Source organism: Procambarus clarkii, chromosome 5, assembly GCF_040958095.1.
Source record: "Procambarus clarkii isolate CNS0578487 chromosome 5, FALCON_Pclarkii_2.0, whole genome shotgun sequence".
Taxonomy (NCBI): Eukaryota; Metazoa; Arthropoda; class Malacostraca; order Decapoda; family Cambaridae; genus Procambarus; species Procambarus clarkii.
In genome coordinates this window covers 20,305,207-20,312,219 of record NC_091154.1, presented here as the reverse complement: position 1 = coordinate 20,312,219, position 7,013 = coordinate 20,305,207, and the positions used below count along the sequence as shown (strand labels likewise).

The window sequence follows — 7,013 nt, the reverse complement described above, 5'->3', positions numbered from 1 at the left end:
CACACAAACTTATATATATATATATATATATATATATATATATATATATATATATATATATATATATATATATATATATATATATATATATATATATATATATATATATATATATATATATATTAGTATATTTTGGTAGCAGTCTTTCCTGTAGACATATATTATTAAATATGACCGAAAAAGTAAGATTAATAATTCTAACACGAATTTTCTCAATCTTTCGTACATTACGCTTCACTGTTGGAGGTAAATCAAAAATCACTTCTCCAAAATTCATTTTTATTTCTAGTCTGACGCGACACGGGCGCGTTTCGTAAAACTTATTACATTTTCAAAGACTTCACAAATACACAACTGATTAGAACTTACGTCTCTCTGATATTATATCTACATTTGAGTGAGGTGGGAAGGGTGATGTGGCATTAACACAAGACAGAACAGGAGGGGATATTAATAGGGTATTAAAAGTATCAACACAAGACAGAACAGAAACAATGGGTGTTGAATAGAAGTGTTTGTAGAAAGCCTATTGGTCCATATTTCTTGATGCTTCTATATTGGAGCGGAGTCTTGAGGTGGGTAGAATATAGTTGTGCAATAATTGGCTGTTGATTGCTGGTGTTGACTTCTTGATGTGTAGTGCCTCGCAAACGTCAAGCCGCCTGCTATCGCTGTATCTATCGATGATTTCTGTGTTGTTTACTAGGATTTCTCTGGCGATGGTTTGGTTATGGGAAGAGATTATATGTTCCTTAATGGAGCCCTGTTGCTTATGCCATCTATCGCTGTATCTATCGATGATTTCTGTGTTGTTTACTAGGATTTCTCTGGCGATGGTTTGGTTATGGGAAGAGATTATATGTTCCTTAATGGAGCCCTGTTGCTTATGCATCGTTAAACGCCTAGAAAGAGATGTTGTTGTCTTGCCTATATACTGGGTTTTTTGGAGCTTACAGTCCCCAAGTGGGCATTTGAAGGCATAGACGACGTTAGTCTCTTTTAAAGCGTTCTGTTTTGTGTCTGGAGAGTTTCTCATGAGTAGGCTGGCCGTTTTTCTGGTTTTATAGTAATCGTCAGTTGTATCCTCTGATTTTTGTCTGTAGGGATAACGTTTCTATTAACAATATCTTTCAGGAACCTTTCCTCCGTTTTATGAGCTGTGGAAAAGAAGTTCCTGTAAAATAGTCTAATAGGGGGTATAGGTGTTGTGTTAGTTGTCTCTTCAGAGGTTGCATGGCTTTTCACTTTCCTTCTTATGATGTCTTCGATGAAACCATTGGAGAAGCCGTTATTGACTAGGACCTGCCTTACCCTACAGAGTTCTTCGTCAACTTGCTTCCATTCTGAGCTGTGGCTGAGAGCACGGTCGACGTATGCGTTAACAACACTCCTCTTGTACCTGTCGGGGCAGTCGCTGTTGGCATTTAGGCACATTCCTATGTTTGTTTCCTTAGTGTAGACTGCAGTGTGGAAACCTCCGCCCTTTTCCATGACTGTTACATCTAGAAAAGGCAGCTTCCCATCCTTTTCCGTCTCGTAAGTGCTGCTACCAAAATATACTAATATTAAAGTGCACGACCCAGCAGCAAGGAATCAAGCCTTCACGATAAAATATCGCCAGGATCTGATTCGTGATCAGATATACAAGGCAGAGAATGAAATCAAAGACAACAAAACGCAACTACTTCATGCTACAAACGAGTGGAGAAATAGCAACATCGACCATAGTATCCGTACTCGCATTGAACAACACCTCGACATCCTCACAGACCAACATCACCTCAGCACTGAAACAAGGATTATCAAGAAACTAACAACATTATATGGAGGACCTATGGCAATTCCACGACCAAGAGATGGCTTCCTGAACCTTGCAGGAATTAACCTCACTGAGGACCAAGTCACTCTCCTAAATCTGGGCATAAACTGTCATGTTATGTCCAGACCGAGTGAAATGGCCCGGAAAGTAGAGTTGGAAATTCTGTTGGACGACATATTCGACCTCGAGACACAAAAGAAGGTCACTACCAAAGATACCTTACAAGCAGAACTTATTGCAGAAGGAGGAAAGAATCGAGGCAACTACAGAAGCACCATACTGTCCCCCGAGCTTAAAGCGGCAGCTAAAAGCCTTCGTGAGAACAAGGAGATAGTTGTCAGGAGAGGTGACAAGTCGCCAATATATGTCATTCTTAAAAAAGACGAATATCTGGCGAAAATGAACATCATACTCTCTGACCAAACTAAGTTCCAAAGGGTAACGAAGGACACTACAGCCGAATTAAAAGCAAAGGTCAACAAACTGATCGAAACTGTGAACGCCAAGAAATCTGGACTCCACCTGCCAAAGATCATTGGGGAATATAAACCTGGATATGCGTATGGAAATGTCAAGACGCACAAGCCTGGAAACCCACTTCGGCCAATCATTAGCCAGATACCCACACCCACGTACAGACTGGCGAAGCGACTCAACGGCCTGCTGACTCCTTATGTTCCTTGCGCCTTCAGCCTGAAGTCTCCAAAGGAATTTGTGGACTTACTGCGGGGCACACGGGCCACAGGGATAAGAGCCTCGTTGGACGTAGAATCGCTGTTTACCAACGTACCTGTGGACGAGACAATCGGAATGATAGCCGACAGAGTGTATCGTGATCCAGCCTGTACTCCTCTTGACATGCCAGAAAGTATTCTGAGGAAACTACTCCAAGCTTGTACTAAAGAGGCACCCTTCTTGAGCCCGGATGGGCACATGTATAAGCAAGTAGATGGGGTCGCCATGGGTTCTCCCCTAGGTGTCCTGTTTGCAAACTTCTACATGGGTACCATCGAGCAAAAAGTCTTAGTCGACATGAACTTGAAACCGGCCATATACTGCAGGTATGTTGACGACATTTTTACACAGGTACCTGATGTCAGACATCTGCAGGAGCTGAAGGAGGCATTTGAGCAGAGTTCCGTGCTGCGTTTCACTTACGAGACGGAAAAGGATGGGAAGCTGCCTTTTCTAGATGTAACAGTCATGGAAAAGGGCGGAGGTTTCCACACTGCAGTCTTCACTAAGGAAACAAACATAGGAATGTGCCTAAATGCCAACAGCGACTGCCCCGACAGGTACAAGAGGAGTGTTGTTAACGCATACGTCGACCGTGCTCTCAGCCACAGCTCAGAATGGAAGCAAGTCGACGAAGAACTCTGTAGGGTAAGGCAGGTCCTAGTCAATAACGGCTTCTCCAATGGTTTCATCGAAGACATCATAAGAAGGAAAGTGAAAAGCCATGCAACCTCTGAAGAGACAACTAACACAACACCTATACCCCCTATTAGACTATTTTACAGGAACTTCTTTTCCACAGCTCATAAAACGGAGGAAAGGGTCCTGAAAGATATTGTTAATAGAAACGTTAACCCTACAGACAAAAATCAGAGGATACAACTGATGATTTACTATTAAACCAGAAAAACGGCCAGCCTACTCATGAGAAACTCTCCAGACACAAAACAGAACGCTTTAAAAGAGACTAACGTCGTCTATGCCTTCAAATGCCCACTTGGGGACTGTAAGCTCCAAAAAACCCAGTATATAGGCAAGACAACAACATCTCTTTCTAGGCGTTTAACGATGCATAAGCAACAGGGCTCCATTAAGGAACATATAATCTCTTCCCATAACCAAACCATCGCCAGAGAAATCCTAGTAAACAACACAGAAATCATCGATAGATACAGCGATAGCAGGCGGCTTGACGTTTGCGAGGCACTACACATCAAGAAGTCAACACCAGCAATCAACAGCCAATTATTGCACAACTATATTCTACCCACCTCAAGACTCCGCTCCAATATAGAAGCATCAAGAAATATGGACCAATAGGCTTTCTACAAACACTTCTATTCAATACCCATTGTTTCTGTTCTGTCTTGTGTTGATACTTTTAATACCCTATTAATATCCCCTCCTGTTCTGTCTTGTGTTAATGCCACATCACCCTTCCCACCTCACTCAAATGTAGATATAATATCAGAGAGACGTAAGTTCTAATCAGTTGTGTATTTGTGAAGTCTTTGAAAATGTAATAAGTTTTACGAAACACGCCCGTGTCGCGTCAGACTAGAAATAAAAATGAATTTTGGAGAAGTGATTTTTGATTTACCTCCAACAGTGAAGCGTAATGTACGAAAGATTGAGAAAATTCGTGTTAGAATTATTAATCTTACTTTTTCGGTCATATTTAATAATATATATATATATATATATATATATATATATATATATATATATATATATATATATATATATATATATATATATATATATATATAGAGAGAGAGAGAGAGAGAGAGAGAGAGAGAGAGAGACCAGAGACCAATTATATATATATATATATATATATATATATATATATATATATATATATATATATATATATATATATATATATATATATATATACATATATATATATATATATAATTTCGTAGGCCTCACCCTGTAAACATTCATGTTTCTACATGTTAAACAAGCTACGAGGATGAGGGAAGGGGATGTTCCCTCCATGCTGGATATTATATTTACCAGGAAAGAGAAAGATATATTTATCATTCAGTACCTCCCTCCTTTGGTACCTCCCTTTTCCTCCTTTCAGTACCTCCCTCCTTTTACCCAAGTGACATGGTCACTTGGGTAAAAGTGACCATGTCTTTTTGGGAATAAAGTATGCAATGCATTATAATCTGGAAGAAAATGAGCTTGAAGCAGTTGAAAAACCTGACTTGTGGAGAGGTCATTATGGGGAACTCAGATATTTCCTTAAGGAATTTGACAAACACTTGCTGTTAGGACATGAAGTAAATGAGATGTATGTCAAGTTTTGTGAAATATATGATAATGGCACAACAAAATTTATACTAAAGCAGAGATGCAGAACTAGGAAAAGGGGAAAAATTGCCCAAACATACAAGCAATACAAAGATGCGAGAAACAACAATAGCAGTAAGGAGAGGGGCAGAAAGACTATGACTTTCGGTCATATTCATCAACACAAATATACATACACACACACACATTATTGGAAAAAATTGAAATTGGAATATTGGAAAAAATAATAAAAACTAAATGGGTAGAACACCTGGAGAGAAATGATATAATTTCAGACAGACAGTATGGTTTTCGATTTGGAAGATCCTGTGTATCGAATTTACTCAGTTTCTATGATCGAGCCACAGAGATATTACAGGAAAGAGATGGTTGGGTTGACTGCATCTATCTGGACCTAAAAAAGGCATTCGACAGAGTTCCACATAGAGAAGTTGTTCTGGAAACTGGAAAATATTGGAGGGGTGACAGGTAAGCTTCTAACATGGATGAAAAATTTTCTGACTGATAGAAAAATGAGGGCAGTAATCAGAGGCAATGTATCGGACTGGAGAAATGTCACAAGTGGAGTACCACAGGGTTCAGTTCTTGCACCAGTGATGTTTATTGTCTACATAAATGATCTACCAGTTGGTATACAGAATTACATGAACATGTTTGCTGATGATGCTAAGATAATAGGAAGGATAAGAAATTTAGATGATTGTCATGCCCTTCAAGAAAACCTGGATAAAATAAGTATATGGAGCACCACTTGGCAAATGGAATTTAATGTTAATAAATGCCATGTTATGGAATGTGGAACAGGAGAACATAGACCCCACACAACCTATACATTATGTGAGAAATCTTTAAAGAATTCTGATAAAGAAGAGATCTAGGGGTGGTTCTAGATAGAAAACTATCACCTGAAGACCACATAAAGAATATTGTGCAAGGAGCCTATGCTACGCTTTCTAACTTTAGAATTGCGTTTAAATACATGGATGGTGATATACTAAAGAAATTGTTCATGACTTTTGTTACGCCAAAGCTAGAATATGCAGCTGTTGTGTGGTGCCCAACAACAGAAGTTGGCCCATATCTTAAGAAGCACATCAACAATGAATAATGAATGAATAATGAAATAGTGAAATAATGAAAGCATAATGAAAGCCCCTTTCAAAGCTGGAGAAATTACTGACCTATACTTATGCTTTTATCTTCGGTTTAACACAACAGGCACCAGACACACGCTAGGCATCATACACACTAGGATAAAACAAACATTAGGCTGGAAGTCAGAAAAGAATTCAAAGAATTTTACTGGAAAGGCTTGCTGTTAGGAAAGGAAGTAATTGAGATGAATTAATGCACAGTATGTCAATTTTGTGAAATATATGATAAAGGAACAAAAACATTTATACCAAAACAGAGATGCAGAACTAGGAAACAGGATTTTTCAACTGAAATTTCAAGACGGCCAGAGACCAAAAGACACAAAAATGGAATCAATATACGAAGAGGCCAAACCCCCAAACATACCAGTAATACAAAGAGAAACAACTACACGGCAGTGAGGAGAGAGGCAGAAAGAAATTTTGAAAAAAAGAATAAACAAATGTAAAGCAGAACAAATCATATTCTATAAATACAGCAACAACCAATTGCAGGTAAAGGATAATATTCAGAGCTTTTAAATGAATGGATGGCGAAATACTCAAGAAATTGTTCACGACTTTTGTTAGACTAAAGCTGGAATATGCAGCGGTTGTATGGTGCCCATATCTTAAGAAGCACATAAACTGGAAAAGGTGCAAAGACATGCTACTAAGTGGCTCCCAGAATTGAAGGACAAGAACTATGAGGAGGGGTTAGAGGCATTAAATATACCAAATATACTACACAAATATATATACTACACATACACAATACTAGGATGCACAATAAACTACCCTACACAGGCTGAGTATGGTGTGTACAATAAATGATTAGCTAAAAGATAAGAATGAGTTTGTATAAATGGGGTTAAATCAGAGTGGGAAAATGTAAGTGGAGTTCCTCAAAACTCTGTCCTGGGACCTCTGTAATTCATAATATATACAAATAATTTAGACTCAGGTTTGATCAGCAATATTTGAAAATTTCCAGATGATAC

At 38.5% G+C, this 7,013-nt stretch overlaps 2 protein-coding genes across 2 annotated transcripts in view; one reads left to right on the top strand and one right to left on the bottom strand.

Moving 5' to 3' along the window:
• The window catches only part of LOC123763843 (zinc finger protein 271), a 463,457-nt gene that overhangs the window by 319,881 nt on the left and 136,563 nt on the right, over nucleotides 1-7,013 (top strand). The gene's annotated exons all lie outside the window — the stretch shown is intronic.
• Nucleotides 1-7,013, bottom strand: part of LOC123766522 (uncharacterized) — a 409,922-nt gene that overhangs the window by 401,923 nt on the left and 986 nt on the right. The window lies entirely within an intron of this gene.